The sequence below is a fragment of the Pinus tabuliformis genome, chromosome X, assembly GCF_031772625.1.
Source record: "Pinus tabuliformis cultivar Carrire ecotype Pingquan chromosome X, CPIR1, whole genome shotgun sequence".
NCBI classification, from domain to species: Eukaryota; Viridiplantae; Streptophyta; class Pinopsida; order Pinales; family Pinaceae; genus Pinus; species Pinus tabuliformis.
This window is the reverse complement of record NC_142308.1, coordinates 319,295,032-319,312,144: the sequence shown is the minus strand read 5'-3', so window position 1 is coordinate 319,312,144 and position 17,113 is coordinate 319,295,032.

The window sequence follows — 17,113 nt, the reverse complement described above, 5'->3', positions numbered from 1 at the left end:
AGATGGAAGTGGCAACGATGGCATGAGAAATGTTATCCAAGGAAATCAACTTGGAACATGTTCTCAAAAGCCATATGCGATCACTTTGACTAGGAATATATTTTTTGGGTCGTCTCACTAAGCTACGACAAACAAGTACAGTAAAGGAGTACATTGTAGCCTTTGAACACTTGGCCATTAGAACTGACAACCTAGGAGATGACTTTTACTTGGAATGTTTCATCAGTGGCCTAAAGGAAGGCATACAAGCCCATGTCCAGATGCACCACCCAACTAACTGGCTAGAGGCATGCCAGAAGGCCTTAGATGTGGAATTTTCCTTAAATTCCTAGTCTAATAGTCCAAATTTCATAGTCAACGTCCATCCCACCTAGACTCAAGTCCCCACCCAAACGGTTCAAAAGGTGTCACTGACAAAAATAGCCAAAAGAAAGAAAAAAGTATTGTGGTACTACTATGATGACAAGTACTCCCCCAGACATAAATGCAAGAATGAAAATTCTTTCAATTGATGTTGTTGATAATGGCTCAATAGATGAAGCTCCATCCCATGAGGTTCCTGCGGAAGAAGCAGGTGAAATCCAAACCGAACCAGAGAACATATTTGCAGTTGCACGATCAAGTAAGTCCTCATCAAGTGGAAAGACACCTCTCTAGAAGATGCATTCTCAGAACCAATCACTTTCTTCAGTAGTTTCTGTATTTCAGCCTTGAGTACAAGGATTTTTTAAATGGGGGAGGGAATTTTAGGGTCCAACTCTAATCCCTTTATTTATGTAATAAGCTCAAGGGGTTGAGTCATAGTCATAGTTATTTAAAGAGTCCATAAATCCCACATTAATAATACTTGTAAGTGGTTGACCCGCATTATAGAAAAGGGCCAGAATTAGTTGTAAACAGGCCAGAGTTAATAAATAAAGTGGTTGACCCTTGTTATGCAAGGGACAACTAGTAGTTAGGGTTTTTGATGCCATTAAGATATAAATAATATTAGTTAGTAAGGAAAGACCAACGAGTCTTATTGTAATTGAGTGCTGATATTTTGGAGGTTGCCCCCTCGAAAAATAAAGTGAATATTGTAATCTGATTCTAAATAATAAAATACCTTGTAGTTTGTCTCATTTCATGTGATAATTCTATGTTTTGAGCTATATTTCTTCATATTTCTGATATTATGGATTTCTCGTAGATCGAGAGTACAACACGCCTTTTTTGGAATTTCTTCTCCTCAAACTCTCAAAATTCGAGGCTTTATTAAATATCGGAAAGCAGTGGTATTGATTGATAGTAGTAGCACTCATAACTTTATCCATAAGGGAGCCACAAAATTTTTTCATTGCTTTGTATGACTAGTATCTAATTTCCAACTCCTTATCGCTCATGGGGGGACCATGAAATGTTAAAGCCACTGTGGAAATATTAAGCTTCTGATGGGAGACTGCCACTTAAAGACCCACATGTTTTCCATTGAAATGGGCGGTTGCGACATTGTCCTTGGTGTTTAATGGCTTCACAGACTGGGCCCTATCACAATGCATTTCCAAGAGTTATATATGATCTTTAAGAAGAACGACCACATTAATACATTGATGGGACTCCAGGAAGGTGATCCTACTATCATCATCTCGCATCGAATGGAAAATATTTTTAAAAAGGGCCATCATGGAGTAGTCACCCAATTTAATGCCATCCAGGCCATTGAAGCCACTACTCTTCATATTCATCCTGAGATGCAATAGGTATTATATTTCCACCAACTGGTCTTTGACAAACCTAAAGAGCATCCACCCTCTAGGGGTGAACATGATCATATCATCCCTTTGGTCCCAGGTCCTGCGGCCACCTAATGTCCGCCCATATCGATATCCTTTTGCCCAAAATAATTAAATTGAAAAGATCATCAAGGAACTCCTTGAATCCGGTGTTATCCGTCCCAACATCAACCCTTATTCATCTCCAGTGGTCATGGTTCTAAATAAATATGTATAATGGCGCATGTGCCTAGACGTTCGGGCCCTTAACAAGTTTACCATTAAGTAAAAATTTCCTATTATGATTGTTGATGATTTTCTTGATGAAATGCATGGTGCTAAACTATTTACCAGATTAGACCTCTGTTCGAGCTACCAACAAATACACATGAAGGAAGTAGACATTCCCAAATAGCCTTCTAAACTCATGAAGCAATTATCAATTCTCAATCATGCCATTTAGTCTATTTAATGCTCCGTCTAATTTTCAAAGCCTTATGAACCACCTTCTAAAACCATATCTCAAAAAATTTGTCACGGTCTTCTTCGATGACATTGTAATCTACAACATAACCTGGGAAAACATCTTCAACATGTAGACCATATATTGCAACTGATCCAAGATCACATATTATTTGTCCACATATTGTAACTCCTCCTAATTTCCTTTATTTTCATAAATAAATGTGCCAAAAATGCCCTTTTTCCTTTTAATGCCTTTGCCTTAGCCCTTGCAAATTTTCCTTAGCCAAAACACACATCTAGTGATGCACACTAGGATATATTTGCCCAACATTTAGCTTCGAATAAGTGTCTCTTAACTTTGGTCTTATTTTTTCTTTATTAACTTTTATTAAATGAACTTTTCACCAGGGCTGTTACAAAAATCAACACATAAGAGCATCACATATGGGCACCATATATAAGTGGAAATCAATAAAGGGAGAAAACCATGATTTTTTATTGTTGTGATGCAATGGAAAACTCTTACTCCCTTGTTACATCTGTTTTTTTGTAGTCTCCAACCTAAACGAGGATGATACCTCAAATTTTCTAAACCTACAACTTGCAAGGAAACTATAACTCCCATATATTTTTTGCAGGCTTCAACCTACATGAGGATGCTACCTCAATAGGAAACAATGTGTTATTTATCAAGCTTCAACTTGAAAGGAGACTACATTCCCCTAATACATGAAAAAAATAACCTGTTGGTTTACCTTGTCTATAATTCTCCATATCTGCATTTTTGTCTCAGCTTCTTCCTCTCCTCAAATCTACTTCACATCTAATCTTTATGTATACTAGGTAATTAATGAATAATTCTACAATGAAATCGCCCATTCTGTCATCCTCTCACATTTTAGCATTTCAAAAATACATCCTTTTATAAAGATGTTTTTTTGGCTTTTACTATTCCGCACAAGAATATGAAGTAAACAATATTGCAAAGGAAAACTCTTCCTCCCTTGTTACATTTGTTTTTTGTAGTCTCCAACCTAGATGAGGATGATGCCTTGAATTTTCTACAGCCTACAACTTACAAGGAAGCTATAACTCCCATAAATGTTTTGCAGGCTTCAACCTACATGAGGATCCTACCTCAACATGCAACAATTGTTATTTATCAAGCTTCAATTTGAAAGGGGACTACATTCCCCTAATACATGCAGAAAATAACCTGTTCGTTTACCCGGTCTATAATTCCGCATATGTCCATTTTTGTCTCAGCTTCTTCCTCTCCTCAAATATATCATATGAACAAGTGTCACATGAAATGACTCATGGTGTTTTAGGCATGGGGTATTGATAAGCGAAGATATTAAAAACTTATTTATAGATTAAAAATGTCCATGACACACTGGGATGAATCTCTATGATTAAGAATTTTGTTACATGTTTTTCTTAAATGTATATATGTTTAATGGTTTTTATGATTAGTTTAATTATTTTTTATGAATTTTAAAATTGATTGATACTTGTTATGTGTTGATGCCATAAATTACCGCCCATTTAACTAACAAAAGAAACATCATTTACTAAATAAAACACACACACACACACACACACATATATAATCATAGTTAGTTTGTAATTGGTTTGTGTAATTTAGGCCAAACATATAATTAAACCTAGTCACTACCACTCTAACACCAAGAGTATATACAATAGTGAATAAAATCGATATAATAAAAATTAGCAATAGAAATTACCAAGAGTAAATCCAATACCCAATAAAACTACGAATTGCCCCTAATTGTGAAAAAATACAACAAATGAAGCCAAAAACAGGGTGTGAGGTAAATGTATTTGTCAGGGTTTTGTATGAAGGATAGTAATTTCAAAATGTACTCAAAATTTGGCCATATATTTAGAAATTGGGGTCAAAATTTTGAATATAGAAAATTAAAGCATGCTTGGGTAAACAAACTTATATACTTGTTTTGATTATCATTTTCTATAATATAGAAATAATTTGAAGACATTTAAAAGTTAATTGAGTAAATCAACATAGTGAGGGTGTTATGTTTTTAATTATTATTGGTTCCATTAGAGTGTAGGATATATGATTTCTATGGATTGATATAAAGATGGTTAACAATTTAAAAGTATAAATCTCATTTTACCAAGTCTTATGTTAATAAAAATATGTTTGTCAAAAAAATATAAATGTTAAGTGATAAAATTTTAGCAATAAAAATATTATTTTAATAATAAAATTTTGTAGGTAATAAAATTTTGTTAGTTTCAGCTTGTTTGTGAAAAGAAAGGGAATGTTAAACAATGAATTTTAATATGAGTTAAATTATATAATGAACTTTCCCTAAAACCCACAAATACCATAAAAAGATATATAATTAAATATATTTTGTAATAAGATATATAAGTAAATATATTTTATAATCTATTGTTAATTTATACAACCTTTTAACTTATATATTTATGACATTATGTGTTCATCCTAATTTATATGTTTATGACAATATGTGTTCATCGGCACAATTGCATTAGATAGTATCAAGTCTATTGGTTCTCCCTACAATCCCTCACATTTAGCTGATAATAATTTCTTGTCATTAAAAAAAACATATAAGTAAATGTTGTGGGGCACGTGATTTTAATCATTTCAAATTTTCATAATGTTTCGATCATGAAATATTGCATTTTTTTGTACATATATTATTTATTTCGAAGAAATGAAGTAATCTATCCGACTTTATTTGTTTTTCTACATTTATTTCAAAATTATTTAAAAATTCACTAACAATCACATGGTTGATCGAATACGAAAACCTATGCTTTAGCCATGATATATGAAGGCCACGTTTCATCCAATTTTCATACTGGACCAATCAACAACATTAAGCTCAAAATCAATCACCACTGAACATTTAGAATACTGTCATAAAAACACAGTCACCAAAACACAAAGCCAAACCCAGAAATCTGCAACACCCACTAGAACGAACTGTAAATTCAGATATGAAATTTCATAATGTACGTGTGACTCTGATGAACCAAACCAGTTTGTATACGCAATTTTATCAAAGAGAACTCACGTACAGATCTGCAAATATTAACTCATAACTTTGCAGCTATCCAGACATCAATCATACCCAGATCATAACATTTATATAACAAACATGCGTCAGTAAATCAGAAATCACATCTAGTCTGTCAATGATCAAACACATTACATTCCAACCCTTAAGATCCTGATCCATCATTCATCATCATCCACATAGGCGCATCCTTGGTTCAGATCAAGCAAAGCATTACACACCCATAACCTACAACTGAATCTCTCAATATTCTCCTCCTTATATAGTTTTAGGCCTTTCTCAATACCATGGTCCAAAACCACTTCGGACCAATACCTTGGACCGAATACCTGGGGTCAATACTTTAGACCAGATACCTTGGACCAATACCATGGATCAAAATACCATGGACCAAAAATTATTTTTCCAACATGTACTCGCCTTTCCTTCTGTGAAACTACATGTGTATGTTATACGCTCCTTTTGGTTTGTTAACCCGTTTGTATACGTTGCTTTGTCAAGGTGAACATGCATATACCTCTCTCTTTCTTTGCTCTTAACCTGCTGCACTATGATCTGTCATCTGAGTGAGTTGCCATCAAGGACAACACCTGTATAATACTTGTATCATAATGCCAACAGATTTACATTTTGTGCTTGAATGAAAACCCTTGCGGTTATATGGAGGAGGGTATCAAACCCTTATCTGAATATGTTATTTATTGGTACGCCGTGGGGTTCCACTGATCTTTTTAATGTGAATTTTTTTCCTATGCTCAGTTATTATTCAGTTATTCCATCTTTTGATTAGAATATATTGTCTTAGATAATGATATTCATTTTTTCAAACAGTTATAGCATTCATTCGAGCTCTTCATAGATTAAACGTTAGTTCCGTTACAATTTTCTATATTTTCAATCTCTGTCGAGTTTCATTTTAACAACATATAAGAGATTTTTGGGTTCTTTCTTAAACTGGATTTTAGAATATGTTCTCCTTCAGAATTGTCTTTTGATTTTAAGAACAAGATTTCTGTAAATCTATATTTGGCAGTATACATTTATTTCTCAGGGGTCAAGATCCAGCGGTTTGGTTCTTGCTCTGGTTCTACATGAGCGCTACCTTTCCTAGGGATTTGACATTCCATTTTTAACATCCTCTATTTTTTCGATTTCATAGTTTCTTGCAGTTATTTGGTATTTCGCTTCTTGAGCAGAGAATTGCTGCATGTCTAAAATGGTTCTTTATTATTATTCTTGTCCATTTATCTTGTCTTCGGTGCTCTTAGAGTTCTAGGGTATGGGGCTTAGTCTAGATGATCACTTTTCTTGACTGATACCATACTTCTTTAACTAGAACAGTTATTTAAATTTTACCTCTTGTCCAAATTGTTTATGTTTCCTTATCAGTTACTATTGTTTTACCAGTCCATTTTTCTAAGTAGAATCTAGTTATAAATTCCTTCCTTTCAAAATTCCTATGTTAGTTATTTTCATTCAATTATTGGTGGACTTCTTGTTACATGATCACAAGGTTTTAATCCTTGTTTTTCTGTAAATGCATATAATGTGTGCAAAAACCCCAGTAAATGCTAGAGTCTATATTTTACATATTCAATAGAATTCATAAACTAATATTGATTCCATTATCTGTCCTTTACTATACAGTCTTATAACTAAAACTTACATTTTTAACACATTTCCAGAGCTATTATTCTTCCATTCACTGTCATTTACTCTACAGTATGATAAAAAAAATAATTACAGTGATCTATTGTACTTACCTGTACACAGTCTTTATGACCAACAACTGTTGAAGTCACAACTATAATTCAATAGATTTTATCCTCCCAACCATGATACTTTCCTTCAGGTCCAAGCCTACCCCCGAGCTTTGCTCACAAGACATATGTCTTCTTGCAAGACTTCAATCACAGTGTATTGTTTGACCTTTCAGCACAACAAACATTTTCTCCCTCTTTCCTCTTACTTCTCTCTGGTACTCAAAAATTACCCTCTTGATTCCTTCTTGGCTAATTAATAATTAGGCAGGTAGTTAGGGTTAGGTAACTACCTATCCTAGTTTATTGATATGAAAGAGTTACAATATTTATAAACACTCTATAATTGTTTCATTTATAATTATCAAATTTAAATACTTAACTCAAATAATAACAATAATATCTAGTTTTTGTTTTTACTGCAGTAAATAAAATAAATACAATTTTCTAGGGACATCACAATAAGCCATATACTTGCCAATAAAAAAAACTTTGACACCTGTCAATGGGGAGTCTCTAGCCTCTATATAGGTTTCATACATACAATAGCATCAGCCTCTAAATACTATACATCTAATACAATGGACTTATCACATTATTCCTAACTACTTGTGGTCCCTTATATGATGTGGGTTAACCACTTTATTTATTAAATATGGCCCATGACATTATTACATTATTCCCTTGGGTACCTCCCTCTGTACTTGATAATATCCCCCCTAGTATACATTATTTTCCATGAAAATATTTTCTTCATTTCTTAAGGGGGTTTTGTGTTTTACCTCCTCCCTTTTCTGTTTCATCCTAATCATTGAGTGGTACTAGCTTGATAATGTCAGTAATTAACTACTAGTTTCCTAATTTCTTATTTTTTTCTACCTCAAGTTCTGAGGTTGTCATATTTTCAGGCATTCCTTTCTTTCTCTGAGTGCTTTTAGTTTGTTGGACGTTGATCTCATTAGTCTAGTTTAGGGTTTGGGCCTTATTCCTTGTCATAATTCTTGATGTATCCCATTTTTTATCCTTTGGTTTCTTTGGGGTCCCTCTAACTTTCTTTCCTGATTTTGCTATTGGGCTTCCCTTAACTTCCTATGGAGTTGAATTCTATATAAAAATTAAGGTTTAGTTGTCTCCTTATGGATATATTTCTTCAACTATCTCAAGTTCCTTTGTTTCCCCTTCTTCTCCTTAAATTTTAATATCTTCCTCTTCAACAGCCCCTTTTCTTTTGTTTTTATTTGTTCCTCCTTGTCACTCTCTTTTTGAGATTGCAAGACCTCAAACTGGTTTGCTAAATTAGAGGCCATATTTCTTCCTTGTGAGGAATGGGGTTTATTTGTGTTTCTTTACCTCTTTTTCCCCCTTTTATTTTGGTTTTCCATCACTCCTCTTGCTCTATTGTTGTCTCCTCCAATTTGTTTACTAGGGATTCCTTAGAATGACTTTCCAAATTACCATAGTCATGGCATATTCTGAATTTAAAGGGAAATTACTAATAGTCAAGAATTTGATAATGGATCTAACCTTCCTGTGTGAGATTTTGGAGGTAACCCTTTCTCAATATATACTTCTCCATATATATTTTCACATGCAAACTGAGAGCCTTTATGTTCAACCCTATCTAGATACTTCCCCCAACTATTGCTTATTTCTCGCAGATAGTCATTACTCCAACATGATAGTGGAAGCCATGGAATTTTGACCCAAAGTGGTACTGTGTTTGGAATATATTCATTTGGATAAAAATCGAGTGACCATTTCTTCAGACACATATCCCAGGCTCCAAAGAAGTATGGTCCATTCTGGGAGATTTTGTCTTTTTCTTCCTTTCATTCAAATATGAAGGAAAAAAACCCATTCCCACATGCATACATTCCAATATTTCCTTTCATCAAATGTTTCCATGACTTCTCCAACAATTTCTCCATGGATCTTGGTGATAGCCACATTCCTGTGAATTTTCCCACTAGGGCCCGATTTGAAATGCTAGAGTGGTTTACCAAAACTACGTGGTAAGAGTTACCTAGGGTATAGTTTCCACCTTCATAAAAAATCTTGTATGAGCTTCCTTGGTTCAAGTCTTCTTTGAGAGAGAACCTACAAGGGCATGGAAGGGAATTGCATCATTTGGTAAAAGGGGGGAGCCCTCTTTGGGTTGGCCATGTTGAAAACGTACCTAGGGTTTCAGTGAGGGATTTGACAAAGGTTATAGAGTGAGGGATTGTTACTCTAAATATGAAATGATACATATATACAATTATGAATAATATAAATATTAAAATATTATATGCTAGTATTATCATTATACATAAAATAATATTATTTATGTCTGCATATTACTAAGTAAATAAAAATAAAATGTTAATTATAATAAAACTATATTACAAATATATATTATAATAGTTATAATATAATAATATACTAATATACTAATAAAGTATATACTAATTATTAATAGTTATATATATATTTTATCATATACTTAATTAATTACTATTAAATATATAATATAATGTAGCATCGATGTAGTTGAAGTGACTATGACCATGTAAATGAAGTATTACAGGAATGGAGTTTTACTATTCAAATCCTTGGACTTACCGGGTGCAAAAGGGGCATAAATATGCACTTAAGGTTTTTATAGTGTTAGCAATCGACACCATGTCACATGAGTATAAGACTAGTGATTTGTCAATTAATCTAAAAAAAAGACAATAATATAAAATATATAATATTATCTTAATGTTATATTCAATATATATTATAATACTATATTACTAAATATTATAATAACATATGTTAATACTAATCAATTTGTAAAATTAAAAATTAAAAAGAAATAAAAAAAAAATGATAAAAATATGAAGAAAAAAAATATAACTAATGAAAATGAATTTTCTAATTGTTTTTTCTTTATTAACTACAATTTGTAAAATAGAAAATAGAAAACTAAGAAGAAATAAAACTAAAATGATAAAAATAAGAAAAAGAAATTATAACTAATGAAAATGAATTTTCTAATTTTTTTTCCTTTGTTAAAGTTAATGGTATATATATATATATAATTTTTGTTTAATTGCACAGTACAATATTAATATATATATATGTTTGTTATTAATATTGTATTTGCAATTAAATTAAAAAATATATCTATATATCTATATATATATATATATATATAATAATTACAAGTGTCAATGTGTTGTTTACAATTCATAACTATTCATTCTCCTTTGATTTTTAAAATTATATGTAAATCACTTAATCTTTAACTATTCACCATTAAGTTTTTATGTAACAGTTACTAATATTATACTTATTAGTATGAGTAGATCCAATTATTACAACTACGAATGTATAATTTATAATTCATAATTATTCATATAAACATAATTTCCATAACTCTTAAATCTTTTTCTATTATACATCAATAACTTAATTCTTAACTCTTTATTACTAATTTTCTATGTAAAATTTATTAAAATTGAACTTCTAACTTTGGCCAAAACTCCCACCTCACTAAAGCAAGGTTTGCATAAGGATGGTCATTCTTGGAACCATTGAGGAATAAAGGAGATAATCTTGGAGAATAAGGATAATATTAAAAATATTATTACTTCCAAATTTAAGGGATCCACCATAAGGGATCACTTATTTTTGGATAAGGAATAGATATTGAACCCTAACTTCCTCTCAATAGACTTAACCAATTGTGCTAACCCTCATACTTAAATTTTTAAACATAATATTTTAGTAATATAAAATTATTTTTAAGAGAAAAAGCTTTTCAGCGTAAATCACATGATAATACATTTGTCCATGCCTTACGAACCAATGAGTGTGGTTCATTGTCTAGACATGTTGAAGAATTAGATCATGGCTACATAGTAAATAGGGAGAGCAGATCTTCCAATGGCTAGGTTTCACTGAAAACGGCTAATTAGATCATGGCTACATAGTAAATAGGGAGAGCATATCTTCCAATGGCTAGGTTTGACTGAAAACGGCTAATTAGATCATGGCTACATAGTAAATAGGGAGAGCAGATCTTCCAACGGCTAGGTTTGACTGAAAACGACTATATTAGACTGGACAGGACAAACGGCTACAGTTTACCCAGAAATGGCTAGATTTGACTATTCAAATTGCTTATTGATAATAATATTATTACGTTAAAAAAAATAAAAAATTATAAAAAGATTATAAAATCTTATTTTAATACTCATCATGTTTTATTTTAAGTAAAAGGTTAACCAAATTGGAGTCAAAAATAATAAATCTAGGGAATATGATAATGAGTAAATTGTTAAGGTGTATTATTAGTTTTTGAATAATATTAATATTATATTTTTTCTTCTATGTAAAAATAAATCTATTTATAGAAGATGAAAACATAATATACAGCGAGGCTCTGGCCTCTGCAGGTGTAGGTCAACCATATGACCATTTTAAACAACAAGACTTAAAATCGAGACTACCCCAGATGGGGAAACCAGTCTAAGAACAAGATAAAGATAGGTTCATTCTACCCACGCAGGGGCTACAATTCTAGAACTCAAAATTTACAACCAAAATTGACCACTGTAAACAGACTGTAAAATTCAAAAAAGGCTGCCAAAATTGACCACTGTAAAACTCAAGAAAGTCTTCTAAAACTAACAACTGTAAAATGAAAAAACAAAACCCAGAACCCGAGCTTGACACGTGACCTATGGCATGCAGCTGCTAGGTGTCTTAGGATGGTGGCTTCTCTTCCATGATTGGACACAAGCCATACTCTCCTGAGTCAGTTTCCTCTGCTTGCCTGCCACCTGTGGTGTCCTGTGGCTCCCGTGCTTCCACCTATATGCCTTTGTCCTTACTGGTGGCGTTACCTCCCGACGTATTTTGTCTACTATTGGATGGATGGTCCATGGATTTCTGTCGGTGGCTAGAGCTCGGCTCCCCCTGAATATTGACGTGCGGAGGAGTGACTTGGTTCATCTCAGGGCTGTGGTCTTCATCAACGCACGAGCCAGCTACCTCCCTAAAGTCCACCGAGATGGTAGCAATGGTTAACGGTCTATCCATGGAGCAGAGAAAATGGAATTAAGCCTGCTGAGAAGTAGCAGTGAGATTGGTGTGCTGGGTGGCTCCACCAGTCCTTCGAACCTCACAGGAGCAACCTCGTCCTCTACCGCTACGAGTATCCAGATATCTGCCATGGAAGTGGGAAGAGGAGGGGCTGGGGGGGGGAGACCGAAGGGGAAGTCGAAACAGATGGAGGCAATGACGGGGGGTAGATGGCACTGCCACGACTACCACCTCACCCGCATCGCATGCGATGGCATCGATGCATATTTCTCTGAGTTGGAAGCTTCAACGAGAGTTGAGCCAAGGTGGCAGGGAGCGGGGCGAGTACAGCAGAGGAGAAATTGGGAAAAGTAGGGGGAATCAAGTCAGGGCTATAGACAGGGACCAAGACATCAATTTGTAGGGCACAATGAATGGACTGAGAGAAGTGGTGATGACCATTGCCCGGATTGATGCAGCAGAGTCTGCAACGTCTACCTGTTATGGTGTGAAGGCTTGGCTCTGCTGTGGCAGGGTGGCAAGAGCAACTCAGAGGCCGAATGGAGAATTGCAGAGGGCTTGGCTCCATATTCTTATGCTTGTAGGGGATCTCTCGATCCGCACAACGGGTTGATGGTGCCGTTCGAGGGGCAGAGGCCTACCTTAAATTCCCACATGGGAAAGCGTAGGTTACCATGTGGTTTGGCCACTTGCCTGTCCGGCGGCATATCTGCATTGATTGCTCATCTACCACCCACATCTAGGGGTGCTGCATCCATTTGCACCAGTGTGGTGTATGGCATCTTTTATAATTTCGAGCGAACCTATGTATAGAGTTCGATCACTTTCCACCCCTAAGTTGGCTAAGAGATCGACCACTTTGTTGCCATTCCTCTTGATGTGGTTGAATGTGATTGCTTTGTTGGTTGCAAGCCAATGCTTAATGAGTTGCAAACGAGCTGCAAGTCTCCAGCTACAGGATAACTTGTTTACTGTAGTTCCCTGAATAATTTGATTGGCCATATTGATGAGGATTTCTGAATCTCCTTCGATTATTAAGGGAAAGTAGCCACTCTGATGAGTGAGTTTGAGACCTTGCCACAATCCTTCCAGTTCATCCGAGTTGTTCGTATCCCATCCTAAAGTGCCTAGGAAAAGTAGCAAAGAATTTCCATAGTGATCCCTAAGGATTCCTCCATGTCCAGCCTAACTTGGATTACCTTTAGAAACGCCATCAAAGTTTAATTGGGTAACTCTTGGAGGTAGAGGCACCATTTGCTGGAAGAGTGGTGAGAAGGGATGGATCTATTGGGGTGATCTTGAGTCTCGATGATCCTAAGTTTCCAATTTATCCACATAGCGCGTTCTTACGGATCAGTGGGAAAGTCATCATCACTCCAAGCTTGGAGTGCTAGAGTTTCCTGAAGGTTACTGCACAGATTTCTCCATATGATCTCTATGGGGGTGGTTTGATTCTTGAAGATACGTCGATTCCTTTCCTTCCAAATTGTCCAGAGGAGGAGGCCTCGGACAATTCTCCATAAGGAGTTAAGCAGGGGACTTTTGTACGGGTTTTTAGCCCAGTGGTGAATGGTTTTGGTGATGTCTTCTTTAACTCTACCATCTTTTTGACATCTGAAAATTGTTTTTTCCCAAGGTTTGTTTTCTAGATAACAAGATTCCATGAGATGGTGTATAGTTTCCTCCTGTAGCTTACAATTGGGGCATCTTGATGGGCCATAAAAAATAAAAAAAAAAATAAAATAAAAATAAAAATCTTAAGCTGTCCCAGGTAAGAATTATTTTATGACATAGCAGCCATAGAAATGTGGAGATCTTGGGCCAGATTCTAGGAGACCACACTTTGTCCCAGAGAGGGTCCTTATTGGTCTAAGTATTAATCATCAGGTTATAAGCCTCTTCTGTGGTAAAGGTTCCATGTTCTTTGTAGCCCCAACGTAGGATATCCTTTTCGTCAGAGAATCTGATTGTCCTATTGGTTAGCTCTGTGTCCAACTCCTTATACATTATCTCTGTACCATGCCTCATGATGTATTCTGCTTTGTGCCATTGTCTATATCCCTAATCTAGGGTGGGAATCTAGTACTGGTTTACTGTTTTCCAATGATCAGCTTCCTCATCCTCTGTTTGCAGAAGTGAGATTAAGTCATTGAGTCTGGGTCTTTGCTGCCATGAATCCATCCAAAAGCGGGCATTGTTGTCGTCTCTTATTTCCCAAAAGCTGTGTTGATGGATCATATGTCTGTGCAATCTAGCTGCATTCCAAATTAGGGAGCCCTTACCCATATCTGTGAGCTTAATTAAGCCTTCATTCAATTTATTGTTGGCATACTTGGCTTTCCATAGGATCGCCCAGGGCATGTGCGGAGTTGAAAGCCACTTCCACCAGATTCTTGCTCCCATGACTGCATTACTGTGTTGAGGGTCCCGAAGACCAATTCCCCCAAGGTTTTTTGGGAGGCAGAATGTCACCCACTTGACCAATGCCCATTTGCAATTATGTCCCGCTAATCCCCAGAGAAAGTTCCTTCGAAGATATTTGATTTTTTTAAGAACCCATTTAGGAACTGATAATACAGAGAAGAGATAAAGAGGCATAGATTGCAGTATAGCTTTGATGAGGATTAGTCGGCTTGCCACGTTTAGGGCTCTAAAGGTTGAGGAGGTGAGATGGGTTTCAAGTTTGTCTAGGAGTAGTTGCTAAGAGGAGTGCTTAAAAGCAAAGTCAGTTAAGGAGGCACCAAGGTACTTGGAGGGGAGAGAGGCAACAGAGAATCGCAGAATGCAGGCCGTGGAGGTTTGAGTTATGGTAGCAGTATGAAAAAGGAAGTTCTAGGATTTAACGGTGTTGATGCTAGCTCCAGAGGCTGCTGAGAAGTCGTCAAGAAGGGATTTGAATTTTTGAGCTTCTTAGACCGAGGGATGCCCAAATAACATGTTATCGTCCACAAATTGTTGGTGGGTGATGGCAAGGGAATTAAGAAGGGATATACCTCAAAGCTACTACTCCTGGAGGGCATGTTTGATGGTCCTGCCCAACCCCTTAGCCATAAGAATGAAGTGGAAATGAGAGAGGGGATCCCCTTGATGGATGCCTCTTGAGGGTTGCAAGGGGGTGGAAGGAGTTTCGTTAACTAGAATGGAGAAGAAAGATAAGGAGATTAAGCTCATGATTCATCATACCCAAACATATGAGAAACCAAAGGCAGTTAACATCTTTTGAATGTACACCCAACTCAACTTATCAAAAGCTTTTGAGAGGTCGATTTTACCTACTTTCTTGTGCTGCTTGAGAGAGTGGATGATCTCATGGGTGAGGATGATGCCATCTATGATTTTCCTTCCTTCGACATAGACCGATTATTCTGGCGAGATGAGCAGGGGAAGAAATAGCTTCAACCAGGAAGCTATAGCTTTAGATATGATTTTTTAGATGACATTGCAAAAGGCTATAGGCCTGAATTTGTCCGGAGTAATAGAGTGTTCCTCCTTGGGGATGAGAGTAATAAATGTTTCATTTAGAGAGGGCAACACCCAATTGAGTGTTCTAGACTCTTCGACTACCTGCCAGACCTCTTCTTTGATAGTATCCTAGAATCTCTGAAAGAAAGTGGAGGTAAAGCTGTCTGGACCAAGAGATTTTCCTTCTTGAAGCTGTTTTATAGTTGATTCAACCTCCGGTAAGGTGATCGAACGTAGTAGCAATTGATTGTGTTCATCTATTATCACCATTGGGATATGTGGGAGGATATTTTCAATTGCTGGCTGTCTGTTGATGTCAGGTTCTTGATGGACTGTTTTGAAGTGCTTGAGGAGTTCTTTTTCAATATCCCCATGATCTTCCAATCGGTCTCCCTGCTGATTGTGAATTTGGGTGATGTTGTTATGCATTCGCCTCTGGATGGCAGTATGATGGAAGAATTTTGTATTCCTCTTGCCTTCCTTTAACCATCTTATTCGTGATTTCTGTTTCCAGAGGATTTCCTCTTGTTTTTCTCATTCTGTTATCTGTGTCTGAAGGTTCTTTTCCTGTTCAATGAGGGCTTCCGTCCTTCCTTATTTTATGATGGTTTGCTAGAGTTTCTCCATTTCCTGAGCAAGGGCTCTATGCGCTTGAAAAAAGTTTCCAAAGGTAGCGTGGTTCCACTGTTTGATTTGCGCTTTTAGAAACCTAAGCTTTTGCTAGAATTGAAAAATTTTGGAGCCTGCAGGGGGAAGAAAACATTTCCATGCATGTTGAACTAGATCTTTGAAATTTGGATAGGTCAACCAAAAAGATTCAAAGCGGAAGGGTCTTCTAGTGGAGTTTTCTGGTCTTTACCATTGAAGCGAAATGGGCCAATGGTACGTACCTGCAAGTGGCAGAATAGAGGCCGAGAGGTCTCCTCCCAGGTGGATAGCATTATCTAAGATCAAAAATCTGTCTAGCTTTGAAGCAATCTGATGAGGACTAGATATTTTGTTATTCCAAGTATAGATTCCATTGTTGAAGGGCAGATCGATTAGCCAATTGTTTTGTATGAACTCCTTGAAGTACTCACTTTCATTTTCCAGTCTGATTCGGCCTCCTAGTTTCTCCTCTAATTTAGTGATCATATTGAAGTTGCCCCCCGTTATCTAGAGTGGATGGGCCCGAGTGGAATTGAGCAGCGTGAACGTGTCCAAAGTTGTGGTTTTGTCCACAGCAGCTTGTGGGAAATAAACGTTAGTGAGGTGACCATGCACATTGGTCCCTATGATATGGAAGTTAGCTTGAATGAAGTGATGTTTTGCATGGAATTATATGAGCACAACAGCCTATGCATTCCATGCTATTGCTAATCCTCCCAAGGCTCCTATATCATCCACCGCCATTGAGTGACTACCAAGCCATGCTTTTGAGAGAATGGTGCTGAGAAAAGTACTATTACATTTCGTTTCTTGCATAAAGAAGATATGAGGTTTCTCTTGTTGTATCAATTTTTTT